This window comes from Gopherus flavomarginatus, chromosome 10, assembly GCF_025201925.1.
Source record: "Gopherus flavomarginatus isolate rGopFla2 chromosome 10, rGopFla2.mat.asm, whole genome shotgun sequence".
In the NCBI taxonomy this organism is placed as follows: Eukaryota; Metazoa; Chordata; order Testudines; family Testudinidae; genus Gopherus; species Gopherus flavomarginatus.
In genome coordinates this window covers 76,181,414-76,199,891 of record NC_066626.1, presented here as the reverse complement: position 1 = coordinate 76,199,891, position 18,478 = coordinate 76,181,414, and the positions used below count along the sequence as shown (strand labels likewise).

The 18,478-nt window shown below is 45.4% G+C and overlaps 1 protein-coding gene across 1 annotated transcript in view; it reads right to left on the bottom strand.

The window, feature by feature from the left end:
* Positions 1-18,478, bottom strand: part of CNTNAP5 (contactin associated protein family member 5) — a 439,165-nt gene that overhangs the window by 183,944 nt on the left and 236,743 nt on the right. The gene's annotated exons all lie outside the window — the stretch shown is intronic.

The window sequence follows — 18,478 nt, the reverse complement described above, 5'->3', positions numbered from 1 at the left end:
ACTCAGTGACACAAAAAAGAAAGACAGAAAGAAAGAAAGAAGAAAAAGGAAAATCAACAATATGAAATTTCAATTTTTTCCAGAAATATTCCATGAAAATTTTTTAAAAAAATTTTTCATTTTGATTCCTGTGAAATTGTAAAAGGTTTGAAATACTGAATTTTCTTATTACATTACTATGTCCATATTTCAACCAGCTCTAATCTCTATCCTCATCAGTCCAAGATCAGATACCATGGTGATATTACATACCTACACAGAGAAAGCCTAGATTTGGTGACCCACAGGACACACTGTAAGATTCATATGGTTTCTCGGGTCTTTCATGGTGGTGGGGGCAGGATGGTGGAATGGAGCTGTTCTGCAGGGGAAGGAACAGACCCCATTATATTGCAGGTATGTTTTTAAAGTTTAATTGTTGTTGTTAAAAGTTGCATTGCTAACACTACATGCACCCAGAGTTTAAGAATTAAATGTATGTAAATACAGATGCTTCCCAATTTACGCAAGTGTTCTGTTCCGGAACACCTTGTGTAACTCGCATTTTGCATAAGTCAGGAATGTATACCTGACCTTAAGTAAAAAAAACCAAAACTTTCTAGCTTACAGAACTTTGTCCATAAGTGTGGATTTGTGTAAGTCGGGTTTGTGTCACATGAGGAGAGTTGTAAATAAGAGAGATACATAAACCATTCTCTAGTTAGAATTCAACATTTTGCAAGGCAAACTCAGGGAATCCATCTATAAGAACCTAGTAAATAAATAGAAAGAACAGGACATTACAATGACATGTATCTGTATAGGGCCGAACAATGTACCAGGAGAGTGCTTGTTACATGAATGTTGGATGTCCAAGCAATTCCAGTAAAGGGAACACCATTCTGCACCCTCCTATATTCCCTTAGAAGCTCAGAGCTGAAGAGTCAGACCCCAAGACGTGGTCAAGTCACCCCACTACTACAAAACAGCTGGTTGAAAAGTCTTGCAGAGTTGCCTCTTAGGCTACAAGTGTTCAAACTAAGCAGTGGTATCAGAAGCAAAAACACTGCCTGCTATCAGGAGACCCACTCTCTACACCGAAGCCAATCGGTGAACAGCACTGGCTTCATAAGTTTTATGGAAAGAACCAAACAGAGCAGCTGTATCAGAATCACAAATGTTGTTGAAGAGATCACTCTGCTCGCACTACTCCTAAAATTACTTGTAGTCCCAATTGTTCAGCATATTTCATGTGTTTGTTTGCTTGATCTCAATTACCCTGGAATTATATTGGGGTAATGAGATTGGAAGTTGGCACAATCTTGAATAGTGCATGGAGTTCTGGTTGCCCCATATCAAAAAGAATTGGAAAAGGTGCAGAGAAGACGAAGAAGAAATGATTGGGGGTGGGGGGCTGGAACAGCTTTCCATACCAGGCAAGACTAAAAAACTGGGACTCTTCAGTCTAGAAAAGAGAAGACTAATGGAGGGTGGGCGGGGATATAATAGAGGTCTATAAAATCATGACTGGTGTGGAGAAAATGAATAAGGAAGTGTTATTTACCTCTTCAGATAACACAAGAACTAGAGGTCACCCAGTGTAATTAAGAGGCAATAGATTTAAAACTAACATCAGGCAGTACTTCTTCACACAACGCACAGTCAGCCTGTGGAATTTGTTGCCAGAGGATGTTGTGAAGGCCAAAAGTGCAACTGAATTAATTAATTAAATGAATTAGAAAATGAATTAAATAAGCTCATGGAAGATAGGTCCATTGATGGCTATTAGACAAGATGATCTGGAATGCTACCCCATACTGGGGGTGTCCCTAAACCTCCAACTGCCAGATACTGGGACTGGCTCAGAGGGGACGGATCACTCAGTAATTGACCTGTTCTGTTCATTCCCTCTGAAGCACCTGGCATTGGCCACTGTTAGAAGACAGTATGCTGGGCTAGACGGAAAATTGGTCTGACCATTATGGCTTTTTTTATGTTCTTAAAACATTTTTTCTTTAGACTAAAAAAAACACAGCGCCAGTTTTTCTGGTAAAGAAAAAGACTACTTCAGAACACTGAAATGGAGTTCAGATGCTACGGTGTTGAGTATGGCATAAGAGCCTGAACAGAATAGGATGGCACTGTCCTGCTACCTGACTTTCTTCTGCTCTTCTATTGGACACTGCAATATACATTGTCCTTATTCATTGTTCTTAGAGTCTGTGATGCCGGCATAAAGCAAAGGCAGGCAAAATATTTAGCAAGTGTTCCTTCCAGTTCCAGATATCAGCACTAGACAGCAGGGCGAATTGATTTTATTCAAAAAGATTTTAATCAGCAAGCAGGAAATGTTGATTTAAATAATTGATTTTAATCTTCTTTTTCACTGGCATTTTTTAGTTATTTTCCTATAGAAAGATTGATTCTCATTGATTAGCAAAAAGAAGTACCAAATTATGCCAATCAGGCGGATAAGCTATATAATTGCTTAAATAAAGGTCTATAAATACAGTGTAACAAATATATTCAGATTCTTTTTACTTTTTTATGCTGGGAAATGATGTGTGATGCATTTCTAATTTAGTAGATGGTGATTTACTTTTTACTTTAGATTTGCATTATGCTGCATTTGGATGGAAATTGCAGTTCAATTAAAATGCACAAAACCAGCATTTTAAAATTGTTTCTATTAGTTAAATAAAACTACCTAAAGTGTGCTGGAAACAAAAAGAGTAAGTCTATCAAAACATGTTTTGCATCAAAAACTAACTGATTCATTTAACAAATGAAGTATTATATGTAGTTAGTGAACTGAACTGATTGTTTCTGTTCACCATGTCCTTCAGGATTCTAGACCTAATAGATTTTATCCTGCCACATCCTGCTTTTCGTCATTGCTTGAAATGAGGAAAAATAAGCTTTCCTGCGTTTTCAACTCCCAGTTGATGTCTCAACTTTGAATGATCCAGTCATTGAACCAAACTGGCCAAATGAACTCAAGTGAAGCAAATATTCTCTCTGTACCTGCAGAAGAGGCTACTGCTGTCAAAAGTCAGTTTAGAACCTGATTCCAGGTGGTCAACCAGTGACTTCCACTGGGTCAGTGGCTTGACTTTCTTTAAAACTTTGACAGCAAACATGTACTGTTTGAATATATTTTTAATTCATTTCAATTATTTTAATGGATGATAGTAAGTTTAGGCCTGAACATAGGTTGACCTAATTTTAAATAGAATTTTTAAAATATATTTTTATTTTCATCTCCCCTCCTAGAAAGTGTCCAAGGGGTAGGTGCAGGACCCTGGCAAAAGCCATAAAGACACCAAACATTGCCCTTTGTCCATTGATACTCTGGGGCCATGGCTAGGCAACTTCTCCCCTAGCCCACTCACAGGGTGGGCCTATTGTGTGCTTGTCCCCCCATGATAGCCTAATTTCACAATGGCCCTGCTCTTCACAAATAAACATATTCTTGATGGATAATTATCACAGAAGGGGCATTTAACAGTGAAACAGCAGATAATGTCGCTACTGGGATTTGCTATGCTTCCTTGTCAGTCATCCTGTGAGAAGCTACGTCATTAGCTGCATTAAGCACGCGGGTTTTCAATATTACAGTAGATATGGAGCAGTTTTAGGGGTGTCCTTCTGAATGACCCAGTACCAAACAAAAGCTGGGCTCTAATTTCCAGGCTCAGGAAGTGTAAACGGGTAGCTAATTTTCTTCCCCTCCAGTCCTGCTGCCACATAAGGGCAATCAGTCTGGTCTAGGAGAGCTACACCCAAAAGGGAGGTGTCTCAAATAGTTCTCATTCCCATCATGTCTAAATTGTTCTCATTTATTAGAAGAGGGTCAGTTTTTTCTTTCATTGAATACTGGCTTTAAAAAAAAGAAGAAAATGTTATGGGAAAACAATCTCCATTTAAAATTTTTTGCATATTTCCCCTGGATCCTTCTATCCCACCAAACTCCCCAACCCTGAAAACAAGTTTGGGATTTTTTCCTCACTCTCCCCTGCCATTCCCGCTGCCTCCCCTTTTCAACAGAAAAACAGAAATACGGAGAAAGGGAGGGCATGTAACCAAAAAAAGAACGCAGGTTTAAAAATATCCAAACATCCAAAAATGTTAAGTAAATATTTCACACAAAACATTCAGAATGAAATGTAAGCAAGGTGCTAGGTGCTGTACAAACAGATGGCCCCAGCCCTGAGGAGTTTACAGTCTAAACAGGCAACAAAGACAAAGGGTGGAGGAGGAACTCAGTGGTCACCCAGCAGAGTGGGGAATAGCACCCCAAGTTCCTGAGTCCAGTAACCTATCTACCAGACTGTACTGCCTCAAAGAAGGGGGCAGATTCTAGGGCAGGTCTGCACTACATGCAGCCCGGTGGCCCACAGGGGTGAGTAGGTAAGCAGCGGGTGAGGGAGGGGGGGCTGTGGAGGCAGGCGGGCAGTGACGGGCTGAGTAGGCGAACAGCGGGGGTAAGGGGCTAAGAAGGTGAATGGGAGGGCAGTGGTGGGGTGGCAGGTGAGCTGAGGAGACGGGCAGGCAGTGGCAGGGGCTGAGGCGGCGAGCTGGGGGGTGGGGGAATGGGGAGGCGAGTGGGCGGGCAGTGGCAGGGGCTGAGGAGGTGAGCGGGGGGGTGGCGGGCTGAGGAGGCGAGTGGGTGGGCAGTGGCAGGGGCTGAGGAGGCGAGCCGGGGGGTGGGGGGCTGAGGAGGCGAGTGGGCGGGCAGTGGCGGGGGCTGAGGAGGCGAGTGGGCAGGCAGTGGCGGGGGCTGAGGAGGCGAGAGGGCGGGCAGTGGCGGGGGCTGAGGAGGCGAGCCGGGGGTGGGAGGCTGAGGAAGCGAGTGGGCGGGCAGTGGCGGGGGCTGAGGAGGTGAGCCGGGGGTGGGAGGCTGACGAAGCGAGTGGGCGGGCAGTGGCGGGGGCTGAGGAGGTGAGCCGGGGGGCTGAGGAGGCGAGTGGGCGGGCAGTGGCGGGGGCTGAGGAGGCGAGCCGGGGGGCTGAGGAGGCGAGTGGGCGGGCAGTGGCGGGGGCTGAGGAGGCGAGCCGGGGGGCTGAGGAGGCGAGTGGGCGGGCAGTGGCGGGGGCTGAGGAGGCGAGCCGGGGGGCTGAGGAGGCGAGTGGGCGGGCAGTGGCGGGGGCTGAGGAGGCGAGCCGGGGGGCTGAGGAGGCGAGTGGGCGGGCAGTGGCAGGGGCTGAGGAGGCGAGCCGGGGGGCTGAGGAGGCGAGTGGGCGGGCAGTGGCGGGGGCTGAGGAGGCGAGCCGGGGGTGGGGGGCTGAGGAGGCGAGTGGGCAGGCAGTGGCGGGGGCTGAGGAGGCGAGTGGGCAGGCAGTGGCGGGGGCTGAGGAGGCGAGTGGGCAGGCAGTGGCGGGGGCTGAGGAGGCGAGAGGGCGGGCAGTGGCAGGGGCTGAGGAGGCGAGCCGGGGGGCTGAGGAGGCGAGTGGGCGGGCAGTGGCGGGGGCTGAGGAGGCGAGCCGGGGGGCTGAGGAGGCGAGTGGGCGGGCAGTGGCAGGGGCTGAGGAGGCGAGCCGGGGGGCTGAGGAGGCGAGTGGGCGGGCAGTGGCGGGGGCTGAGGAGGTGAGCCGGGGGGCTGAGGAGGCGAGTGGGCGGGCAGTGGCGGGGGCTGAGGAGGCGAGCCGGGGGTGAGGGGCTGAGGAGGCGAGTGGGCAGGCAGTGGCGGGGGCTGAGGAGGCGAGTGGGCAGGCAGTGGCGGGGGCTGAGGAGGCGAGCCAGAGGGGGTGGGACGCTGAGGAGGCAAGCGAGGAGTCAGTGGCTGACCTGTTCTACTGATCTGGTCTGGCTCCCATCCCCTCTCCAAGGGTTGCAGCTGTCTCGAGGTGCTGCCTTCCATGCCTTCCTCAGTCACATCTCATTCATTCACCAGGGCAATTGATTACAAAGTTGGGGGAAGATCTTATTCTACTTCTAGCAAAAAGATATTTTTCTTTTACCTTAATTATACTACCTTAGGGGCCCGCTATAACATATTACCAAGGTTCAATACCACTGTTTCAGTGGGGCAGCACTGGGGAAAGAGGGTTTGTTTCTACGAGGCGGGCAGTGCTGGGGGGGGGAGTATTTCAGGGAGGCTGGGCGGCGCTGGGGGAGGTGTTGTGTTTCAGGGGAGCTTGGCTGCTCTGGGGGAGGGGGAGGGGTTCAGCACGGCCAGAGGGGGTTCGGCCCTCAGCTGTTTTCTTTGGATTAAAATGGCCCTCGCTGCTTTACAAGTTGTGCAGGCCTGTTCTAGGGGCAGATCCTAGAAGGTGTTCAATTCTAGTATTCTGGTTCAATTCATAACAGAGATAAGAGTAGGTTACAATGGTCACATACGGGTTTAGCACTAATCAGGAGTGTGTGGAAGCAGAATAAATATTCCTGGCTATGCCTCCATGCGTTTATGGCTGGCCCAGAATGTATTCAATTATAGGAGTGTATTTCTAATGAGAGCCCAATTAATTGCCAAACAAGCAATGAAAAATAAGAAAAATATAAAAGGATTTTTTTTTCCCAGAAAGAAAATAATCCAGTACATGAAATGGAAGTGAGCAACTGAGGCCTTGGGGGAAAAGATATTAAACACCGAAAATGGGAACACTACCTAGATTTAGAATGGATATGAAATAGGATTCCTTCTCAGATTCCATCCACAACATACTGCAGGTTATTTATTTGGGGGCAAATGCAATATCAAATATTTGCTTCTTCAGTCCCAGCCAAGAATTTTAATTCACAATAAAGGAAATAAAGCTGAAACATATTGGGCATAATTAGCTAGAATATTATCTTGGTTTTGTGGCCATCTTAAAAAAAATAAATCATATTACGTTTGGAATCTGCTGTAGGCCATAAATTAAATCTTCAAGAGAAGAGCTGGCAAGTGCATACAGAGGGTTGTGTTTTCAGTGGATTTATCCCAACCCCTTTTACCTGCAATAGCATCTAATTTCCCCAAGGTCCTTTTTCTGCTGTTTGACACATGCAAGCAATACAAGTTCAATATCATAAGGTGGGGGGAGAAAGGCGGAAGAACAGTCAGGAACTTTTTTTTTTTTTTTTTTAAAAAAGAGCAGATCTAGGAAGATGATGAGAAAAAAAGCTGAATTTGAAAGGTCAGCTCCATTCAGCAAGAAAAATATCACATTAAGCAGACTTCTTTAGAAGATGCTTTGGAGGCTTTTCATATAGAGAGAGAATAAACAGCATGTGAAAGGGGTAGGGAAAATATGTACACACTTGATTTGCACTTATTAATACTGCATAACTTCTGAGTAGCAGAGGGAAGCAGACCCATGAATCAGCTCTGTACAGTCATCTCTAATGGGTTAAGATGTTAACTTCAATTCCTTCATGCTGAGTGCTGTTTATACCATACACCGTTCTCTACATTTGTATTTATTAGGCAACTCGGAATAAGCAGCTGAATCTTGATTTAATAAGAATGACAATGCTCAGTGTGAGCTTCCATCTGACTGCCAGGTAGGGCGGGATACTGAGGCGATGATACCATGGTGATGGGCTTGTTCAAAATGTCAGGAACAATGGAGCAGATAGTGAGACACGCAGAGCCGAGTTTGCATTCCTGTTCACAAGGCTCAGGGAACTGGAATTCCTGGGAAGTCCTGCAAGACGCTCCACCTTCTGCCAAGGTGGCTTTGACCTGCATCCATTTTTTTTGTTTGTTTAGAGAACTGGAGACCACTGTGGAGCCCTTGATAGGCACTATCAATGCTTGACTTAGTAAGGGGAGGTGCCAATCCTATCTAAAATGCAGAGGACAACCCATGTCAAAGAAGCATCATGAAGGACACAGCATTAGGAAGAGCAGTAATCGGATTACAATGGCATATCCATTCATTCATTCATTCCAGACTTGTTCTTTACAGAACTCCGCCCCAGTGAGCCTTTAATGTACATTTAAAAACCCAAGAACGTAAGTGTTACAAAACATAAATGATCAAAAGCAGCAGCATCTCTCCCCCTTCCCCAACCCTGCCTTGTCTCACCTACTCACCAAACTGAAGGGGTTCAAAATCCCCACCCATTAGACTTGCCTACCCCCCTCACCAGCCCTAGTCCTCTCCGAAAGCCTGCTCACATGGACAGGCTTCAGAAGGTCCTCTGGTGTGAGTTACTTCCCACCTGGGCCATGGCAGGAAGGAGATAATTCCAAAGGAGGGGCCCTGATGGAGAATGCTCTGCCAGCAGCCAACTCAAGCATCCCCTTGGATCTCAAATGAGACAGAATGGTGTGGTAGGGGAAGGCATTTGCAGAGGCCTCAGGTCTATTGATAAAAGTATGATTATTGTATCATGATTGGTTATGGGGCACAACTTCTGCCCAGAGCCTGTCTGGAGCAGCCAATCTTCTGGGTACCTATGAGAAGTGACAAGGCAAAGGAATCGAAGTCTCATTCCCACCCTCCTCCTGTAGAGGCCATAGATGTATTCACTATAGGCTACTCCAGTGGGTCATCTCCATACCCCTTGTGCAGCCTTTCTGCTGGAGTGGAAGAACAGGAAAAGAGGAGTCATGCAGCGATCCCCGGGTCTTACCTCCCTCCATGTTGTCTCCTTCACACCCATGGAGGCAGGGTTTTCCCCCCTGAATATATTCCCCAAATAAGCATTAGATCGCTGGGTCCCAGTGCATCAAATGGGAGACACAGAGAGCGCCTGAAGTGAGTCTGAGCTCCAGGCAGCCTTGCGGGGCTCATTTCTCTATTCTGAGCATCCCGCCTGCTGCATGAGCCGACAGGGGCTTCCTAAGACCAAACAGAGCATCTGTGCCATATGGTGAAAGGCTGGAATTCTGCAGCATTTCCAGACCTGCATCAACCAGCCAGGTTTGTGGATTTTAATCACACATTTTTCTAGCATCCATGGCAGCTCTTCAGCAGCAACATCGTGTATGTGTCCATGATCCAGCACCTATTCTCTGCACCCGGTGCCAGGCACAGCAGCCAACCTGTTCTGCCTTAGACTTACAGCTAGCATTTTTAGTCCTATTAGCTGACACTGTCAGCCAATCGCCAAGTTGGAAATCCCAAAGCTAATCAACGACACAGCCAAGTTCTCAGCCTCTGCATATTTATTTTTCTAGCCATTTTATAATGTTTAATAAGCAGTTGCTGGAATTTGCCTCAGCCTTCATTTCCCACTAGAAAGAGAGAGATGACAGTATTTGCATATATGCACACCTGTACTCCTCCTCTCCACGGCCCTGAGTGGAGGAAAGTGAGACCATATGTAAACAATAATTAGCACTTACACTGCGCCTTTCCTACAATGCTCATCACAAAGCATTTTATGATACGCAGGAATATTACAGTCCTCACTGTGCAAATGGTGAGATGAAGGCACAGAGCATTACCTGAGGTTACAAAACAAGTTACACTACTCTTGAACATAAATAGCGTTATTCCTGATTTACACTGGTATGAGTAAGAGGAGAATATGGACCAATGTTGTGTGCACTTATAGAATCTTAGAAACGTAGGGCTGGTAGGGGCATCCAGTCCAGCAACCTGTACTGAGGCAGGACCAAGCATACATTCTATAGCACTCTCATTGTGGGCCTCAAGGCTCTTTACAAACATCAATGAATGGAGTCTCCCAATACTCCTATTAGGTAGGTGTCACATACATTTTGCAGACCAGGTTTGTAATGTGCCCAAGATTACAGTTCTTCAGTGACCAGAATGGAGCCCAGGGGGCCTACTTGCTATGATCACTTCACACAACCCTGCCCCTGAATGACCAAGGAGATACCCAGGCCACAGCAGGACCCGGTGACCACATCTGACCGCATTTGCACTTCATCCTTTAGCATTTTAAATAGAGGACGCTGGGGGATGAGCACATATTTATTGCATTTGTAGAAACGGGGCATTCATGGTTCAGAGTCAAGTTAGGAAAGTGGCAAATTGGTTGAACAAAACTCGAAATAAAAGTGCAGGAGTTCTGGCTTTCACCCAGATGCCCACCAAGACACAGTCATTGGAGAGGATTCAAGGCAACAAGCATGAAATCACAAGAAGCAGCTCAGGCTGGCTGGCCCATGTCTGGGGGGAGGACTAGCTCGGTGATTTGAGCATTGGCCTGCTAAACTCAGGGTTGTGAGTTCAATCCTTGAGGATGCCACTTAAGACAAAATCAGTACTTGGTCCTGCTAGTGAAGGCAGGAGGCTGGACTCAATGACCTTTCAGGGTCCCTTCCTGTCCTATGAGATAGGTATATCTCCATATATTATTACATGACATCTCCCAGCAGTGTCTGAGCGCTGCACTTTTCAAACGAGCCTTCCCGTGGGGGGGGAGATGCAGCACAATTCTCAGAGGCTTCCTGAAAGATTTTAACACATGCTTGGCCCCTTCTCCCTCCTCTCCTGCAGAGTAACGTTACTCGCACTGATACTACTGATTGCATAGCCATAACAACAAGCCACAGATCCTCCTGGTGGGGAAACCTAAAACATAGTCATCTATTTCCCCTCTGTGCTTTTGTACACACAGGCACCTACGGACTCTTCTTTCTCCTTCATGCTTGAAGGTCTGTGTGGGCACATGGGGCAGAGTGACCACAGCTAGGCAGGCAGTGAGCTCCGACTCCTGCTTAACATGCAAAACTTGTTCATTTCCCTATTACCTTGTCTTTCCCCTGCACACTTCCATTTTATCCAACAACAACATTGTGTCATAAACTGAGATTATAAACTCTTGATGACACCTAGCACTATGGGGTCCTGATCCTCAACTGGGGCCTCTTGGTACTACATAAGAGTTGATATTATCAACTATTATTGCTAGGATACTAAATAAATACTAATGCTAAGGAAGTCTGGCATAGATCAAGGGATTGACAACAGGACGAGGAATCTGTAGGTCACCAAATGAAGAGGTCTAGATCAGTAGCAACTGAAATTAATCTTCTAAGGCAGGGCACAACAGGTGCTAATTAGAAGTCTCATGGGCACTCTCAGCCAAGAAGTCCGAGGGGAATGGAGCAGAGAGGTGGAACTTCCCCTCTCAGTGCTAGCTCTGGTCCCCCAAGATTGTGGCTAAGGCTCACTGGTTTGTAAAGATGCATGCACGAGGGGAGGCTTCCGCTGCCACTGCAGGTATTGCACCTGCTCAAAGGCGGCGGAGCTGTCAGTCTCCAGCTTTTCATCAGTGTGAAAAACAATGAAAGGGGAGGCCAGCCTGTCACTCTGACTGCTGCCTCTGGGGCCAGTGCATTTGACTTACTGCAATGCTAGATGTTGCTGTAATTCCTCATCCTGCTGAGTGAGAAGCTTCTTGTTATTGAATTGCTGACCCCTTCCATGCCCTTTCCCAGAGACCACTGGCCAGGATCAAGAATTCTTCATAAGCTTTGCAAAATATCAAGGAACTGAATGCGTGAGTGAGGAGACTGTTAAAACTGAGACACTTTGGTCTGAGACTTAAATGCCCTCGTCAAGTGATTGGGCAACAAAATGGCAAATGAAATTTAATGTGGATAAATGTAAAGTAATGCACATTGGAAAAAATAACCCCAACTATACATACAGTATGATGGGGGCTAATTTAGCTACAACGAGTCAGGAAAAAGATCTTGGCGTCATCGTGGATAGTTCTCTGAAGATGTCCACGCAGTGCGCAGAGGTGGTCAAAAAAGCAAACAGGATGTTAGGAATCATTAAAAAGGGGATAGAGAATAAAATAGAGAATATCTTATTGCCCTTATATAAATGCATGGTACGCCCACATCTCAAATACTGTGTACAGATGTGGTCTCCTCACTTCAAAAAAGATATTCTAGTCTTAGAAAAGGTTCAGAAAAGGGCAACTAAAATGATTAGGGGTTTGGAGAGGGTCCCATATGAGGAAAGATTAAAGAGGCTAGGCCTCTTCAGCTTGGAAAAGAGGAGACTAAGGGGGGGTATGATAGAGGTATATAAAATCATGAGTGATGTGGAGAAAGTGGATAAGGAAAAGTTATTTACTTATTCCCATAATACAAGAACTAGGGGTCACTAAATGAAATTAATAGGTAGCGGGTTTAAAACAAATAAAAGGAAGTTCTTCTTCACACAGTGCACAATCAACTTGTGGAACTCCTTACCTGAGTAGGTTGTGAAGGCTGGGACTATAACAATGTTTAAAAGTGAACTGGATAAATTCCTAGTGGCTAAGTCCATAAATGGCTATTAGTCAGGAAGGGTAAAGAATGGTGCCCCTAGCCTCTGTTCATCAGAGGATGGAGATGGATGGCAGGAGAGAGATCACTTGATCATTGCCTGTTAGTTTCTCTCACTCTGGGGCATCTGGTATTGGCCACTGTCGGTAGACAGATACTGGGCTAGATGGACCTTTGGTCTGACCCGGTACGACCGTTCTTACGTTCTTACGTCTCACAGAGGAGAAATACACAGAAAAGTCTTTGGCATTCATCTCACGGAGCCCCTGACACACCTCCCTGGCTGAAATGGGCATACTAGGCCGTGGAGTATAACCTGGAGCCTTTATGAAACCTGATGGTCCATAAAGGATCTGAGTTTATACCAGCAGTGCTCTCCACTCTGCTCTGCCTGTCTACGCTGCCCCATGCCAGAGCACTGCCATCCTCTGTGAGGGAGTGAAACATCACAGAGGGGGATCAATGGTATTTCGAGATGTATTACCTACTGTGCCCATTTTCACCTGGAATCTTTTGGGTTCAAGATGTCCTGCCACAGCACAATGTTCCCAGTGACACCTCCCTCTCTCCCCACGATGTCCCTCTGAAGAGCTCCACCTGTGTAGCGATAACATCCTGGGGCTTCAGAAACCTAGGGACGGGCATAAAATGGAGTCATTGTTTCTCCCTTTTGTTGCTTTTATGTTCCCTCCACAGCTTCTCACCTTCCCTCTGACACCGTACAGCAGAGAGGGGGAGCTGGCCATAAATGAATGTTATGAGAAAATCAGTTTTCTCACTCATTTAATTTCTTCAAAAGAATCCCCTGATGGGCACAAATTTTCCTAACCAAGCAGAAATTTCAAAGGGGACATGGCAAAGAAAGCTATAATTGTACAAACCTACACACCTTGAAAACATATCACAGAATGCTGCATCCTAGCAGGATACAGCCCTACTATTTCCCTTCAAGGGAGTTGTAAGAACAATGACATTAAAGGTTGTAAGATGCTAGATACTACGGTAACAGAGGCCAGATGGATATACCACAGATACATATATTGTATGCTAAAATGAACTCCATGAGGCTCAACAGCTGTAGCAAATCCATATGCTAGAGAAACAGCTAAACAGTTCTAATGCAATGTTCAGGCTAGAACCCAGAACCTTGCCTCCAAAAACACAGGCCTCTACCAGTTGAGCTAAAGGAGATTCCACTTTTCTTCCCTAAGACAGCACTTTAGAACACAAAACGAGAAAAAGTGGAGTGAGTGGAATTAATGCTTTCTGCTGCTTCATTGATCTCCTCCGTGCATACTTTGAGATTGTGTGCACTCCTAGGGGAACATGGAGGAAGCTAGCTCTGTGCTGTCATGAGGGTTGGGTCTATGATTATGGTAGGTGCTTATGACGCTGGAATAAAGCCCTTTGGCTTCCCTCCACCACCCAAGGCACCAGCATATCCCTAACATTATGTGCCCCTAGGCACATGTAACTTCTGCACACCAATCAATAGGGGGTAGCAGTAAACCTACACAAGAAGACAGAGGGCACACTTAAGAGTTTTCTGGAGCATGCATGCAAAAACACTCTGCACATCTGATCCCCCTCCTCTGTGAGGTAACAAGGTACCATACGCTAGATGCTGAGATGGTATAAGTCAGCATAACTCTATTGAAATAAATGGACCCATGTCAATTTACACTAGGTGAGGATCTAGCCCAATGAATGCAGAGTGCACTAAAAAAGCCAGAGCTAGCGTAACCTAATGCTCTTTGGAAAACAGAACCAGAAATGCTAATCATGAGGTATGATTCCCTGCTAGCCACCTCCCAGAGTTTACCCAGTAAACTCTTTCTAGGAGCCTTTACTATCTTGCAGAATTTCTGTTTTCAGAATCCGGGAACAAACGAGGCCAGTCTAAAGGTTTGTAAGAAATAAATTGCTTTCTAAATAGAGGCATCTTTCTCAGAAGAGGTTGTTGCTTAGATAACTAAGACAAATGACCCATTTACATGTTAATTAAGTTACATAATTCCCACATGTTACAATTACTCAAATACGTGCATTGTGCTGTGTGCTGCAATAAATCTTGTAATTAAGAACAGGGAGATCCATTCTGGAGGGAAAATGCTATTACAGAATTTTAATACACACCTTATTCCCGGATACGAGATGGGAGGACTCAAGCTGTACAGTTCAGATCTGGTTCCAGATACAAACTTCCCTGAAGTTCAGGGTTGTTGAGGTTCAGGTTTTTGGCTTAGTTCATTAGAGAGATGGGACTGATAAGAAATTCGGATACAGGCAAGATTGTGATCTTCCCTGCTTTGAAAACATCCCCGAACCCCCTTCACCACCATCCCCTAAAATCATAAAGATTTAAAAGGAAATACAAAATAAAAGTCACTAAAACTTGGTTTTTAAAAAAGGAAAACACAAGGGCACAGTAATCAAGTGATCATACTATTAACCAGTTGGGCCTAAAACTCTTGTATTTGCCCTTATATAGCAGTACACTTTTATCAGCTTAATTTGTAATCTGCTAGGGGCTGAAAAAGCAAAAGTTTCAGCCAAAACCAGTCTGAATGTGCTTAAAAAACACACTTGGACAATGCTGTGCTGGCTGAACAGGACTGCAGGTCTTGTCAAGATTCACAAAATTCTCAACTCAGTCCTACTGCCTTCCCTAGCTTTCCAGACAAAATTTTGTGCAGCGAACTGTGGCAGATTTTGGTGATTTGACTCTTCAATGCTAGAGGCTATGCAAGGATGCAGAATTGTGTTTCAGTATCTGTATTTAAACTTCTTCTCCCTGCTCTGGGCAAGGTCTATGGCCTTTGTATTTGGGATCAATCATGCTGGCAAAGTAATAGTTTCTCTGAATCATTTTTCAGTCCTGTCCGTGTATGTTTCCAAATCTCTGTTCTTAATTAGATCAACCCAGATTCCAGACGAGACTGCAACAGCACTGCCATCCTCCTGCAATCTGTCAAATCCTTTCATAACTTTCTGACGTTGCTTTTGTAAATGTAACCTCTCTCTGGAGTGCCCCCTGTCGTGTAAAGTGTGTGCTATGTTCTGATTCAAACCCTCTCTAGGATCAGCACAAATGTTAACACAATGACGGGGGAGATGGATGCAAATGGAGAGAGACACTCATTCTGAGAGCTCCTCTAAATTGAGAAGCTGAATCATTCATGCTCTTTTATCAGCCAGACAGCTGGTGACTCCAGAAGAATTTCTGAACTTGCACTATGTACTTGAGGACTAATCGGTTTAAAGGTGGTCTTTGTTTCTCAATGCGGTTTAAATAGTGTACTGAACATCCATGGATCAGAAATTCAGGACGGTTGCTCCAAACCCTGAACTTCATCTCAGGGTTACTTCCTGAGTCAGGGGGTCTTTCCTGTCTGGGAGTCTGGGAGTAACGACTTTTACGGACTGTCTCTGGCTGTGTCACACATACAGGCTCAGCCAGCACAGTAACTATTACATTATTTTTATTGCCTAAGTAAATGGCAAATAACTCCTCCTCACACTTTTCTTGGATGGCATCTTTCAGCAACTTGGAAACAATACTCTGTGGTTTTGCTTTCAGATATCATCATTTGCCCTGTATTGATGCTGGTGGTTATTAGTAGGCCACTTCTTGCGTTTGACCAACAATCATGAACTAATGTCAACTGTGATTCTTTTAGTTCTTCCTTTAATTTTTCCACTTTCTTCATTTGGAGCACTCATGCTGTGATTCCGTCCAAGACCTTTTCCACTCGGCTTATCCAGAACACCTTTTCCAGTTCTGAGAGAACACCTCATCCAGTTCTCTGGGATCCAAAACACTCAGTTCGACTATGGGTTTCATCACACAGGTTCCTTTATTTGGTAAGCAGCAAAGCTACGCTGAGTTGATCAGATTCAAGTGTAGGGGATGGGTGTAGGGCGTACCACATATCCAAAGTTACACAGAGAACCTCTTCCTTTATAGACATTGACACGTTACATTAGCTATACATTAAATCACACATTTTTTGATTGGCTTGGTTACTTTGCGGGAACTAATCCCTGTACAGCACGTTCTGTCCATTTGCTGTTCATTGGGAACCTGATCTTTACATTCCAGGTTTATCTTGTCCATGGTCTTTAACATCAAGTTGTTTGTTGCTGCTTATCTTAGCTAGCACAGACATCCTGACTCCAGCATACTGTTTGTCAAGCCCCTATTTACAACTCAACCTTCCACTCACCTTCTCAATTAGGCCCCCTAAGAAATGAGTTACTAAGTCACTTATGTCAAGCCAGTTCTGTGACTCAGTAGTGGAGCCACAAGTTGAGAACCTGCCTGGAGAAGTATATCCTGAGAGAGTGCTTCATTTTTTTTCTTTTGAGTTGCTAAATTGGTGCTACATTGAAGGCAACACTAAGGACAGAAGAATGATCAGATCAAAGGTCCACCAACCCAGTATCCTGTCTACAGACAGTGGCCAATGCCAGGTGCCCCAGAGGGAGTGAACCTAACAGGTAAATGATCAAGTGATCTCTCTCCTGCCATTCATCTCCACCCTCTGACAAACAGAGGCTAGGGACACCATTCCTTATCCAGCCTGGCTAATAGCCATTAATAGACTTAACCTCCATGAATTTATCTAGTTCTCTTTTAAACCCTGTTATAGCCCTAGCCTACACAACCTCCTCAGGCAGAGCCACTGCGTGTGGCTACATAGGCCTCTGTATTGATTTGTGTGCCAGTGTGAATGTCTGTGAGAGAGTGATCTGTTGTAAAGGTCACAGGAAGATGCCCAGAGTTCTCTGCAAAGCCTGTTGGCTCGTGACCACAGATGCCTCTAAAGCAAGCCCTGTGACTCCAGCTAGAACAGCTGAAACAAAAGGGCCCTGAACAAAGAAGCCTCGCTCTGCTGGTTTGACCGGCGAGGGGACTGCCTAGATCTAGGTTTGTGTGTCCCTATCCTCCCCGTCCTCAGACGGCCTGATTTCCTCAACCACTTTCCTCTAATTCTCCTTCCCCACCGGTGGGTTCAAGTCCCACCAGAGTAGTTTGAAGGCGGTTTATGAGCCACTGACTGGTCCAATCACTTCACCTGATGCAACAGAGTATGCGGTGCCGTTCTCTCTGAGACTAGTCGATGCTCTTTGCTAAAGGGGGCTGTAGGAAAGTCATGGACGTCCTAAACAAAACTTTCCCTGCGTGAAAGACCCAAGGGTCAGTGGCCAGGTCCTGGGGTTCGGAGGAGGTAAGTGGTCTCCTCTTGGCCAGGAAATCTGGATAGGTACTGGGGGGCGAGGATTCCAAGGCAATTCCTGCTTCGCCAGCTGTTGGGAAACATGGGGGCTGGTGAGCCAAAAAGGAATCATCGCCTCACTAAAAGGCACACCTGCAGCTTACATGTACTCGAATTACGGTCCTCTCACTTGAAAGTTTTTGAAAAGATGGAGTTGGTATACCAAAGGTGATCCCAAATTACAGTTCTCCTTAGAAGGGAGTTTTGACCTTGACAAAATAGTGCATCTCAAAGGGGCATTTCTTGCCAACACTGTCAGACAAAATCAGTTTGGTGAAGGACCTTGTCAAAGGCTTTCTGGAAATCTGAGTGCACTATGTTCACTGGATTCCCCTTGTTCACATGATTGTTAGCATCCAATAAGGTTGAAAACTTTCTTATCAAGTTCATGGTTTTGCCTTTCCATTGTTATTATGGCATGATCACAGATTGATCTTTGGCCTCTTTTGGCCACTGAAGATGAACAGAAACTGCAGGAAGGATTGAGACAGGCTTATTGTTGTGATGGTGTAACAATGACAACAATGGAAGAGCCGCACAGTAGGCCCATCAAATACATCGGTGTTCTCCCCTTCCACTTTAATAGACAAGACAAAAGTATTAAATGGTACATTTGGTCTTGAATTCAATGATTCTGATTTTCTAAGAAGGCCACAAATCATTTCTATCTTGCTATTTACAACCCTCAACACAGCTTTATCTCTTTTTATTATTTCATTTCAGCTACTTATTTCTTACCAATCCAGTCAATCTCATCTGGTATATTGAGTCTGTTAAAGTCATATGTTGACATTTGGTAATCCTTAAACACGAGCAACATGGTAGCAGTTTTGATCAGCAGTTTTAATATTTACGACATTTCAAATAAGAAACTACCACTTAGGGAACTGAAGACAGAGGGCCTAGTCAGTTTTATAAGGAACCAGATTATTAGATGAACTGCCTACCTTCTAGAAGTTTCTCGATTCCAGAAAACCAATCCCCACATCTCCTGACCATTCCACCCAGTCCAATCTCTTCAATATTCAATGAC